The following is a 12,815-nucleotide window of genomic DNA, read 5'->3' on the forward strand; positions in this document are numbered from 1 at the left end:
TCACAACAACAACAAAGAATGTCTGATTTTTCCCTTGGTTTGAATACGGGGTGTGGGAAAGATGGACGTGGTGGGGATGGTAATGCCGCGTGCAAATAAGGAGAGATTAAAGTGCAGCGGGGTTTGTTTCTTAATTATAATTGAAAAACTAAAACCAAATGTTGGACTGCATTGTAGGAAGATCTAAACATAGAATGTGGGCTGCATTAGCTCAGACATTTGTCGCAACATGAAAAGATGGATTGTGTATCTCACAGTCAGAGCCGTCCCCAGATAGCCATCAGCAGTCCGGTAACTCATACCACTCGCTATTACTTTGGGTAAAACCCCCGTGCTGATTTGGGGTTTTCTTCTGTGTTATGGAGGCTGGAAGTAGGAGAAAAAGCTAAGTGTGTAACACAGCGATTGCACTCGTGTTTGTTAAGGTGCTCAGGGGGAGCTTCCTGTGCCTTTTTCCCTCTGGTGATGCAGTCTGTGAGTGCGTGTGGTGGAGGCTGGAGTGATTCTGAAAGCCGGCTGGGGGCTGAGTCAGAAATGGAGCAGTGCTGGCTCACAGCGGTGGCGGTGGTAGGCTGGAGGATTAACAGAGACGCAAATTAGGCTGTTTGCTTTCTGTCAGAGAACCGAACAAGATAAGCGTTTTAGTGAGGTTATGGCTTCGCTTGCCAAGTGCAGCGGGCGTGCCAGCCCACAGAGCCGACGGTGTCAGCGGCTCTGCTCCTACCTTGCGAGCAGGTCGGTGATCTTCGAAGTCATCCTCACACCAGTGCTGGTGCAATTGGGGCAGTGGTTTTGGAAGCTTTTGGGCCACAAAAAAATTTCTTTGGGCAGACAAACTTAGCAGAGGATTAAGGGTATGAAACGTGTCGAATCGCATCCCGATGGAGCTCTGTTATTGCGCTGTCCACAGCCTTACTTTGTGATGGAGCAGTTAGTGTTAAACGGCAAATGCAGCGTCCCGTGATCCTGTCAGAGGGAATAAGGTTTGGATGAGAGCTGAGCAGCGCTGTTCTGGCACTCTCATCACGCTGCCCTTTGCTCGATTTGTTTTGTTTTGCTTTTCTTTTTTGCTCTTTGAGGCAGTGCAAGTCTATAAAAATACAGCAAACATTTCAGATAGGAGTTGGCTTTGTTTGCACTGTAGAGCCAAGGGCACCACTGGGGACGTGCGGTTGGTTCCCACTTGGGCCTCCTGCTTTTGTGGCGAGGTGAGGAGCAGGGCAATGGAGGCACACCAGCACTGCTTTCTCCTTTCCTTCTATGTTCCCCTTCTCTTCAGTTATTTGCAGATTTGCAAAGGTGGGAACAAAGCACAAATCCCTGGCAGGCTCTGGGAGGCTGAAGGCTGGTTGCTGAGTAGAAAGGCAGCACTGCTGAGGTTGGTGGGTTTTGTTCTGGGGCGATCCAGCAGTTGGACCCATTGCTCTGGAAGGGCTCCTGCTCCTCTTGGCCCTCACCTGGCCTCCTCCTTGTGCCATGGGGCTCCATCTCCTGCAAATAAATAAAGTTTCTGCTCCCGTTCTGGAATGCTATTGCAGAACATCACCTGTCTGGGGGCCTGAAACCTCCTCTTGGTCCCCCACACACCCACGTTCAGCAGCATCTGCAGCTCCGTGTCTGGACACTGGGCTGCAGGGCCATCAAGCTGTGTGAAGCTGTCGGGCTGTGGGGGACAGGCGAGTGACGGCTGCAGTGTTGGGTTTTCTGCTGGGGCACCACACTCATGTTCCCAACCAGGAGCTGGGCCTGGCTGGAGCTGCAGCGCTGTTTGTTTGTCATCACTGGGAACCTGCAGTGCTCAGAAGTGGTTACTTCTGGGTTAATGAAAGACTAGATGGCAAGAGCCACAAAATGCTCTTAATAGAGACACTTAAAGTCTCTCAGGCCCTTCCTGGGTAATGAAGGTCATCACTGTAGGTCATTACTTGGAGTTTATGCCATGCCAGTAGCTTATTAGCCCAATGAGATTAGGTGTTTGTGAAGCCTGCATGTCTGAGCTGTGCGCCCACATGAGCGCCCGGGGCCTTGTCTCATGGGGCTGGACACTGCCAGGCAGCGCAGGGTGCTGCGGGGTTAATGCTCCATGCAGGGCGAGCAGACGCACAGCAGTGGTCACGAAGAACCCGTTTCCCTTCCTGCAGCAGCCTACAGGCGCTCCTGTCCTGGTGGCGGCGGTGGCACCCCAGCACGGCTGGGCAGCAGTGCGCCTTGCCCCATGCTCAGGGGCTCGGTCTCACCAGGCTCCCCCCACTCCTTGTGTCCCTCAGTGCCACGGACGTGGGGACTGCACAAAATGGAGCAGGGCGGGTGCTGGGGACACCGTGCGGCTGCGCTCCACTAGATGGCAAGCTGAGACCAGCCTGCTCGTTGCACTTGTGTCCTGGCGGTGTGAGGGCGGCGGGGGACCCCGAGGCGGGCTGCTCTGCTCCTGCTGCCCCGGCATTCCAGCTGGGCACTTCGGGCTGCACGGGGAGGGGGCAGTGATCACTTCCCAGTTTTTCCTCCAATACTTGGTGCAGCCTAAAACTAAAGCCACTTCCCTCTTGTGTTGTCCTTCCTTTGCTGCTGTCCCTGAAACAAGCAGTAGTTTTGGGAGCAGGCAGTGTTTATGTGCAGTAAGCCAAGTGTGGGTGGGTTCAGACCTGCAGTGCCTCTCGTTGCTTGCTCCCGCAGGCAATGAGGTCCTTCCCCTCTGGCCCTACAGAGCCCTCCGGTGCCTGCAGGCCTGGCATTGCCACGGTGACCATGGCCACCATCTCACAGTCTGTAGGGATGTGATCCCGTGCTGCCTGCAGGCTGAGGCCGTGTTGGGCCCACCGTGGCGGGGCTGGGACCCTCCTCAGGGCCAACCCGTGGCAATGGTTGGGTTGGCTGAGTGGAAGCAACTTGCAGTGAAGCAACCAGTGCTGGGTAGTGAGGCAGCTCCACAGCTGCATTCCACCCCACCGGGGTTGTCCGTGCCTTGTGGTGTCCACGTAAGCTGAAGGAGGTGGGCCGGGGGCTCCGGAAGCTCCTGTCCCATCGCAGCCCCTTGGCTGTGCTCCCTGCCTCGCAGCAGCTCGGCGCACCGGGGCTCGTTTGCCAGTGCAGCTCTGGAGATGTAACGAAGTGTTTTCATAGCGAGCCCAGCGCCCGGCCTGGCGTTCCTGCCCAGCACACAGCACCTCTCCTCCCGCCCGCACCTCGTGTTGCTTCTGGGAATTCTTTCTGAAATTGTTTTTCATTTTCTCTGTCTAATTATACAAAATGGTGAGAGATTAATTTCCCAGTGGAAACCGTGTCTTTTGAACTCGATCCAATTTCAGTCTCGGCATTCCTGTCGTTTTGGCTCGTTCCAAAAATAAATTAACTTGGAGGACTTCTGCTGCAGCCCCCGGGGCCACGCGGGGGGACGTTGGGGTGCGGGGGGCACGGATTGCCCCCCCCCCCCCCCCCCTCGTGTTCTGTTGTAACCAACTAGAAGCTGCAAATCTGCTTTATGGCAGTAATTCATTTCCTCTCCAGCCCCTCAGAGGTCCCTGGCCTCTCCTGTACTGGTTTTTGTGCTGGGCTCGTTACCTCCGTGTCTGAGTGTTTCCAGCAAAGCCTGTGGCACCTGCTGCTCCCTGCGCTGGGGATGCGGGGTTTGCAGCAGCTGCAGCGGGGCTCGGGCTGATAACCATCAGCGGTGCTTTCCTCCGGGCGTGGTGGCCTTCCATTGCACCCCAGGCAGTTACTGAGGGAAGTGTGCTTTTGGAGATGGCACAGAATCTTCATTCCGAGTGTCTCTGAGTGCAGATGGTCCTGAGCTGCTTCCTCCATCCCTGCACGTGGGCAGGGCGTCGGGGGCCATCCCTGCGTTTGCCCTTTGGTGCTCCCAGGCGTTTGCTCTGTGTTTCTGTTCAGCTTTTCTCCTCGCAGCTTTCTCTGTGCCACTCTGACACCAATGTGTTCCTGTGGGCCTTCCAGGGAAGCGTGGTCATTTGCGTGTGCTTTATTTTGAGGTTCTTCGTGGCCCTCGTCCTGTCTGGGTTGGTTTGCTTATGGCACATTCTTTCTTTCTGTTCCACTTTCCATGACCTGGTTGGTTGCAGTCGCTCCATCTCCCCGTTCTGTGCTGAGCAGAACATCCTTCCCCTCTCTGCCCCCTCCCAGTCTCTAAGTTTCTATTGTTTGCTTTTTCTCTTTTCCTCTCATCAGCTCCCGGCCCAGACAACCTACTGAACTTTCCCTGAACCAAGGCTGCTGTCTCACCCCGTGCTCTCGCTGCCTGGGAGCTCCTGCAGTGCCTCTGACAGCAGCAGCCCAGCTGGGTGAGGTGGGCAGAGCCCGGCCCAGCAGTGCCTGCCTGGCTGCTCTGCCTACCACCGTTTGGGATTTGTGGCAAAAAGCTTTGCTTGTTCTTCATCCTTTGTCCTTTTTGGGGACGCGATGGTAGAAGAGGATCCTCAGAGAATCAGCCTGAGCTTTCAAGCTCCGTGATAAAGTCAGGTTCTGCGTTAGTTTTTGTATCGCTTGTGCTTCTACCACGGCCCCCTTTGTTCTCCCCTTCCTTTCTTGTGACTTGTTTTAAGCCTATGGGTGATAACTTTACATTAGGATTATAAGCCTTTGTTTTGTTTCTAAAGCACTTAAGCTGGTGAGGTTCTAAGGCTCAGCTTCATGCTTTTAGGTCCGGCTCCAGCCTGTGCTGCTTGGCTGTTTGATAGCTTACTGAGCCAGGATCACTGCTGCCTCGAGATGTCAGGGATTTTGTCCCTCCCTTAAAAAGCTGATTGGGTCATAAAGAGAAAAAAAAATACCGAGAAAAATATTCTAGATCATTTTGAGAAGAGGTGAGAGCCCTCTGGGCTGCTTTATAAAGCAAAAGCCACTATTCCACCCATCCACATTTGGAAAGTTTGTGACTTCTTCCTGCGCTGCTGTTGGGAAATCCAGGAGCTCTGCAGTGGCTTCGGTTTCTGTTTTCCATGTCCGCTGGGTGAATGGCTCATTGTTTCTTTAAGGCATTCTTTGTGGCAGCCAGCTTTGGCACGGCAGTTTTCTTTGTGGTCTGTGCTGCGCTCAGTGGCTGCAGAAGTTGGGTTTTGCTCAGGGTGGCAGAGCCGTCCTCTGACACGAGCGGGTTCCAATCTCCCCTCAGGAGCAGGGAAAGATGCTGGCTGGGCCGGGAAGCGTTGGCCACTGCTGCTATGCTGCTGCCTTATCTTGCTGCTGATACCCACTACCCAAAGCTGACGGCAGTGAGGGCTGGGGTTGGAGCACAGGCCTGGCCACAGGACGCCGTACGGCACCCACCTTTTGTGGTGCACCCACGGGCTGCTGCAGCACAGCGTGGTTTTCTTTCGTTTTGATTCAGGCCAGGAGGTGCTCGCGGTGCTGAGAGGAGGTTGGGGTTTGCTGAGTCCCTGGGGAAAGAGGGCTGATCGAACTTGGACTGCTGCTTGCTGGCGACACGTGCAGCATGTGTGTGAACAGGACAGATCCACTGGCGTGCAGTGACTTGTTCTGAGTCTCGGGGGGAGGGGGGGGAGCAGCTTAAATGGTTGCAGGGTGGCTGCATTGAGTGATTTTGTTCCTGCTTTGATTTGAACCCAGCTGCCCACCCTTAGGCTGCGTCTGTCTGGTTGCTGGCAGCCTCTGCGGAGAGGCACGAAGCACCATGAGTGGAACACCAAAGAGCGTGTGATCTGCTTGCCTCTCTCTCGTGTCACCTCCGTTATGGAATATTTGAGCAGAAGATTGAAGAATCATCTAGAAACTGAGGGAATAACTCCATGTTAGTAGAATTCTCTGCTGGTTTTAATGGATTATTAGGAGTATTTTTGCTAGTCCAAATGAAAAACTAAAGTAGTGGGTTTGTTGTGCAATCAGTAGTAAAACTTACCACTTTCTTTATTGCCTATTTTTATTGGTCCTTGCACTTTTTAATAGCGATCTACTGTCACGCCACAGTTCCACCACAGTCTCTGACCTGGGCTTCTTCCTACTCCTATTTGCAGCCTCAGAAGAAAGCCTGCCCTTCAAAACTGTAAACAGTTTGATCGTCCTATTTCTGCTCTGCTGGCCCCTGTCCCGTGCTGCCTTGGGTTTGCTGTCCTGGACAGGCCTGCAGGGGAGGCAGCAGCTGTGCGGGGCTCAGGGTGCAGAGCCCGTTGGGTGCCATGTGCTGCAGGTGTAGCTTGGGAGTGCTGTGCGTGGTGCTGTGTAAATGCTTGGGGTGAGTGGTTTCCCACAGAGGTTATTAGCTTAGTGGAATTTCAGGTCAAATCTGGAAAGGGCTAAATGTCCTGCTGCGGTTTGGAGAGGGGCATTCAGGCAATGTGAAGTGAAGTCTTCATCGGGCTGCCTCCCGGTGCCGGGGGCACGGTGAGCCCAGTGCTGCCCACCAGGACCACAGCGTGAAGCCACTGCTCCCCCCAGCTCCCTGTCTCCTCCTGCTCCTGCTGGCTTCCTGCAGGGCAGGGGTGCAGTCAGTGCACACCTGGCCTCACGGGCAGCCAGCAGCACGAGCAGCTGTGCAACCTGGGGCTAGAAGTGCTCACCACAAAGATGATGCAGCCTTGGCACCAACCCACCCGGCATTGTTCGGAACAACTGGGCAGTGAAGAACCTCTTTTCACCCAGCAGGGACGCCAGCCATGGCTGTGTTACAGTTGTTTTAAAGGCAAAGATGACACTGTCATTTCAAGTTAGGTTGGTGTTGTGTTCGCACTCCTTGCTGGTGGTGGATGCTGGGAGGAGGAAGGGTGTGTGTGCAATAGGGAGCGAGGCAGGTGGGGCTCCAGCAGGGCTGCTGAGGTGTGCACGCTGTTGCTCAAGCATCCTAGGAAATGGCTGGGCAGCCGTTGAACTGGGAGAAGTTTTCACTTTTAGTCCGGCTGCTGAGCGACCCAAATGTGTGTGCTGTGCTGTGCTGTGCTCGCTGAGAAATGCTGCTCTGTGAGGCCGTAAGCGCCTCAGTTATTCCAAAAATGTATTTTTCTAAACCAGTTGACCTTTAGTTGCGTTGTTCTGCAGACTGCTGTGTATCTAACGTGCTTTGTGCCCCGCTGCTTCCACCTACCCTCTTTCTGTTTGCTAATTTCCAAGCTGTCTGCAGCTCGGTTTCCTTTTAACGTTTAGGTGGGGTGAGCTGACAGTGAGGCCCCGGGAGGTTCTTCCTATGGCTGCCCAGGTGATTTTTTCCTTAGGTGACAAAGGCGGTGCTCATCTTAGTGGGCTGAGCTGAGCAGTGCAGCTGGCTGGCGGGCAGCCCGCCCCGCTTCAGCTTCGGAGGCTCTTGGGAATGCCTGCACTTGTAATAAAATGTGAGCTTGTTTTTAATTAGAACCATCATTTAGTTCAGTGCAGAGACACAGAAGAGCGAGACCCATTTAGAGGATTCAGACCCCGAGATGCCTCTCTTTAATAGACCTTTTCTTGCTTTTAATCAAACCCAGGCCATCGGTGCAAGCCCTGAGCTGAAGTCTGTGTTGGAAGAAGGGAGACGGAGCGAGGTGGGGCGGTAGCTGTGCCTGCAGCGTCAGTCCAGTGCTGAACAGTAGGTTGGGAGGGAAGGAAGGAAGGAAGGAAGGAGCTGCCAGGGACCCCGGGCCACCCTCTTCCAGGCGAACGGCCCTCATCTGAATGACATAAAGCAGCACTTCACAGCAGGTTTCTGCTGCCCTGCCAAGTCTTTCGCTTTGGAGGCGAGGCGTGTTTTTTCCTCCCTTCCCCCTGCAGGGAGGCCTGCAGTGATGTGGGCTGGGAGAGATCTTACTCCTATCTGTGTCGTTCTGGCTCAGAGAGCAAGGAAGGTTATTTCTAGCCACAACACAGTGTAGTCTAGCTCTGAAAATCCTGCTTGTAGTATGAAAACCTGGCTCTCGGACAAAAATAGAACAGGGTTGATAAGGCAGAGCCAGAAACAAGGGCTGATTTCATCAAGGTTGCCAGGTGTCCCGCTTTTAACAAGGAAATATGCTTCTTTGTACATGAGCCTTCCTGCTCCGTGCTTCGCTGGCATCCTCCTGCTGGGCTGCGTCCCAACAGAGCGGCTCCTCTGCAGCAGTGCCAAGGCTGCTCGGGCGTCAGGTGCTGAGCATCCTGCCTGGCGTGGCATGGACCTGTGCTGATCCTTCTGTTTTCCCTCTGTTTTCCTTCCATTTTCCCTCTTCCCTGCAGCAGCAGAGGTCAGGGTACAAGGTGCCTTCCCCTCCCCAGGTATGCCCAAACTGTCTCACAAGGGAGCCCAGGTGCCAGGACGCAGCTCTGGGCAATGCTGTGCTCTCTGGAGGGGATGCAGCAATGGCACTGAGCAGCATGGGGCTGATGTGGTGCTGCACGTAACCGCCCTCAGCTCTGTCTTTTGGGACAACAGCAGGGCTCGGAGCAGTGCTCCCTGAGCCCAGGGGCTGCAGCTGGCTCCGGGTGGTCCCAGGCTGGCAGCTGGGGGAGGCAGGGCCCCATCCACCTCTGCCTGCTCGGTCTGTTTTTCTGGTGTTGGACCAGTCATTTGTCTGGCCATACTGTGAACATGGTGACTGCATCAGCAAGTGCTGATACCACTGCTAGATGGCTTGCTACATTAATTTTCAGCTGGATCAGTCTTCCTGTACAACTGCACAGAAGACCAGACAGAAACACTGCAGTTGCCACATGGAAATAAGTCAGCATTGGCGTGCCTGGCCAGAAGGGGTGGGTAACCCACAGATCTGCCTTGCTCAGGAGTCCATGGAGGTACTTCCATCCAGCAGCAGTTGGAGGATGTGAGTAGCTACCTCCTGCTGTTTGCAATCAGGAAAAATGTACCACCCAATTATACTAAAATTATGCTTGAAGATGCAATTTTATCACTTTCTTTTTCTCTTGAGTTGCTGTGAAATAATGGAGTATTTGGCAATAAAAACAGCAAAGACAAAGTAATGCCTTCAACGCTGAATATGTGCTAAATAATTCACGGAGGCTTTACTCTCTTGATGTCTTTTTGAGTTACCCAACGTCTTGAAAGCCTGTTTGTCATTTACAGTGTGTTCACTATGGCTCATCAGAGGGCTTTTCTGCATGCTGCTGCAGCTGTGAGTGAATGCAGGAGTTTGCCCTCTCTGGTCTTCTCCTGAGCAGCGTTGTCCTGGAGGCCCTTTTTAATCCAGGGATTTTCATAAGCCTTTTCCTCTATGGTCACTCCTTCTCAGGCTTTTTATTCTTTGTGTGGGGTTGGGAAGAGGTGTCTGTGGTTGATCCTGATGCACTCCGATTTCTGTTATGCTTTGGAGAGGACGAGAACGTGAGGATCTGGACTGTGGTGAAACGATGGAGGCTTTGTTGGAGTTCAGGTGAAGGCAGTAAGAGAGAAGACTCCTCCAGGCAGCTCTGTGCCCTCTGTGTCATGCAGGGCTGTGCAGCAGGTGGACAAAGGGCTGCGCATGCAGTCCCTGCTGTGCCCTGTAGTGCCTGGCCTTGACCCAGGTCTGTGAGTAAGCCTGAGGGGTAGGCTCCAGCTGGTATGCTGTTTTTGACCCTGCTTTCCCCTTTTATTTGTTAAAAGGTTCCAAAATTGTGTGCGTTTTGCCTTTCCATATCTTCCCAACCTGCCCTTGGGTGGCTGGCAAGCCAGTTGGACAACCAATGTGGGAATGTGATGATTACTATTTATAAACCTTTGGCTTCTTCATCTTCTGAGCTGAAAGTTGAAAAACTCGTTCATGGTTGTTTTGAGAATTTCTGCCTATGAATCACAAGGAAATTGCATAACGTTGCAGCGCTTCCTTCTATTGCTCACGGCTTTACAAACACCGCTCCTCGGGGAGGCTGGGGAAGTACCTTGTGCTCTGAATGCAGAGCCTGGGTGGAGGAGCAGGTCCAGCACCAGCAAAAGGACCGCGTGGAGCAACCTTCCTGCGGGGTGCTTGGAAGGATGGCTCCCTTCTCAAATGGAGATCCCTCCATCGGTGAGGGCAGAGCAGGACTGCTGGCATTGCTCTCGGTGAAGGCTTTCTGTAAACGACTGCTGCCTCCCAGCTCGCAGGGGCCAGGCAGCTCATTGCTCTGGTTTCAGCCATCTGGGCAAAATCTGGTACTGATACTCGAACCTGACAGGTGTCAGGAGCCTGCTGAACGCTGTGCAGCCTCCAAGGGTTATGGCTTTGTTTGGGCCACTTCGATTTTTAAGTAAGAACCTTTTTTGTTTATGGAATGTGGTTGTTTTCTGCAGGGCTGGGTGCAAACATGGAATTGCCATGTGAAAGCACGGTTAATTGATGGTGGAGCTTAGCAGACTTCACGGCCAAACCAGTGTGAAACCTGAAATGAGGAAATAAACATAAAATTACTCAACACCTTCTTTTCTTGGTTCCCCTTCCAAACCCCAACTTACTTCTTTTTCTTTACCCACAATCCAGCTTCACCCCAAGCAGCCCACAGGCAGGCAGTTGTTAGCTGTTGGCTCTGTGCTTGCTCGTGTGTGCCATTTACATAGGAGTAGGTTGTAAAAACTGGTGAATTAGATTCTTGTTGATTGCCTTGTGTGCAAGCAGAAGCTGGCAGCAGGCTGCACACGGTGGCTGCAGGAGAATTTCAGGCTACGAGTGATGGATCTTAGAGGATTTCTGATAAAGAAAATCTACAGTTTAGCCTTTTTTTTATTAGCCACAGCTGCAAGGTAGGTGGGGTGGGGTGGAACTGTAGGGGATGGTGCAGGTGGAAGATGCACTCCCGTTGAACAGCTTGTAGCTTGGTTCGTGCCAGCAATCAATGCGGACTTGGGCATGGTGAATAGCAAGAAGCTCTTTACAATTCAGCGCCATTTCGCTGGGAAGCTGACGTGTGAGGCTGGATCTTAAAATGCATTCTTGTGCTGTAGGCCCTGTGTAGTACCAGGGCTGTTTTGGAAGCATGGAGGGTTGATGCCTATGAAACCAAGTGGGGCTGAACAAACACTGTCGTGCCGAGGCCCTGGGCTGGTCCCTGCTGGCCACCCCTGGGAAATTCTTGTCCCCAAAATCTCTCTCTTCGGGAGGCTTCAGGTGGTACAGCAAAAGGGCTTCTTTTACAAAGCAACGTTTGGTTTGGAAAAGGAGAGGATATTCCAGGACTGGGGCTTGGTTAAAACCTCGATGTTGTAGAATGGTGTTAATGCATTACCACTGACATGGATAAAAGGTTTGTCCTGGGCGAGGTGGGTGTAGGATGACAGCATCTCCTTGTTTTATGGTTGCGTAGTTGACCTCTGGATGAAATTTCCTTTATAGCGTGTGCATGCTTTGCAATTAATGGCACGAGCGTGTTGTGCTTCCTTGTCTGTCCTTTCCCTTTTTGTAAAGAACAGTCTGATGATTAATAACCTCTTTGTGGTTTCGTTTAACCAAACTGGAAGAACAAATACGCAGGCAGGCGCATTTCCCTCTGGAGCTGTGGTGCTATGCACCATCACTTGGAGCTGCAGGAGAGCTGGGCAGTGCAGGCAGAGTGCAGGGCAGCAAGCACTGTGTGGGACCCCAAGGATGGGAGTTGGTACTCACTGTGCAGGAGGTGCACAGCAGGGTGCTGGTGTCCAGCGCCTCTGGGATAGATACGGCAACCTGCTGATGGAGCTGTATGCCTGACTTGCCCTTCTGTTCTATGCAGTGCTCAGCTGTATGCCTGGGCTCCTGTGGGTGGCCCGCAGCAGGGTGCCTGTAGTGTGAGTGGTGACCTAAGGAGGGGTCCCACGCCCTGCAAGGTCACACTCCTCTGGGCCCGTGTCTCTGCTCCCTTCAGCAAGTCTCCGGTGGTGAGACAGGCTGGAGAGGAATACATCTTTAGGCAGAGCCGGCCTCATGGCCACGGCTACGAGGCGGCCCTGCAGCTGGAAAGCCTGCTGTGTGCTTCCTTCCCTCTTTTCACTTATTTTATTTTCTTGATACAAATGCTGTTCCTGGAGGAAAACTCACTTGCTGACTCTGGCTGTTTTTGCTGCTGAATCATCCCCCAGTTTCCAGATGTGGGACGATGGCCTTTCTTCTGCAAACAAAAGCCCCACTTCGCCTTGCACTGCACGGACCCATCCTGGGGGGCAGCTGGGGAAGGTGCTCCTTGGGAATGCTGCATGAAGGGTTGGGTTTGGAGCCCAGGAGACACCTGGACTGCAGCACCCAGGGGCTGCTTGTGGGTCTCCACATCCTTGGGGTTAACTTGGAAGCCCTAACTGGGGCATGTCGTGAGCTGCCCAATGGTGGCTTGGGGCCTCACTGCTGCCGTGCTCCCCCGGATGTGCTGCTCGTTGCTGCGTCGTGTGTTGCTATCAACACTGCTGCTGGAAACTTTCCTTCCCCACCTGCTATTTCTGGCTGCAGCATGTGGTTAAATCAGAGCACCAGGCCCTTGGAAGGGGGCTCCCAGCTTTGTTCCTGTGAGAGGAAGGGTGTGCACGCTGATGGCTTTGTTTAGCAGCCTGCACAGGCATTTCTTCCTGTTACAATGGATGCTGCCATACTCAGCTCCACCTTGTGATGCATTTCTGTTTGAGCTCTGCATTGGTGAAGGACTTCTGCTGTTTTTTCTTTAACCCTCTTCATCTGTTGAGGCAGAGAAGCACAAGCTGTTTGAAGGCCGACCTTCTCACAGCCGTGGCTTTCATTATGCTGGGCTTTTAAACCGTGCTTAAACTGTTGTCATTTTCCCCTGTTTGCTTCTGCCCATTAAAGCACTGCTTTTATCTGAAGAAGCCTGGCTGTAATTGTGCTCAGGATGGTAGGACGAGGGGCAGCATTCAGACGTGGGGTGCCATCACAGTGCTGACTGAGGAGTTCGTCCTGCTGCACTTCAGCTCCTCTGTGAATTCATGGTGTTTCCTTTCCTCCTTGCCTGACTCATTT

The 12,815-nt window shown here is 53.2% G+C and overlaps 1 protein-coding gene across 4 annotated transcripts in view; it reads left to right on the forward strand.

The window, feature by feature from the left end:
• Window positions 1–12,815, forward strand: part of ARHGAP26 (Rho GTPase activating protein 26) — a 100,778-nt gene that overhangs the window by 33,505 nt on the left and 54,458 nt on the right. The gene's annotated exons all lie outside the window — the stretch shown is intronic.

The sequence above is a fragment of the Gallus gallus genome, chromosome 13 (assembly GCF_016699485.2).
Source record: "Gallus gallus isolate bGalGal1 chromosome 13, bGalGal1.mat.broiler.GRCg7b, whole genome shotgun sequence".
NCBI classification, from domain to species: Eukaryota; Metazoa; Chordata; class Aves; order Galliformes; family Phasianidae; genus Gallus; species Gallus gallus.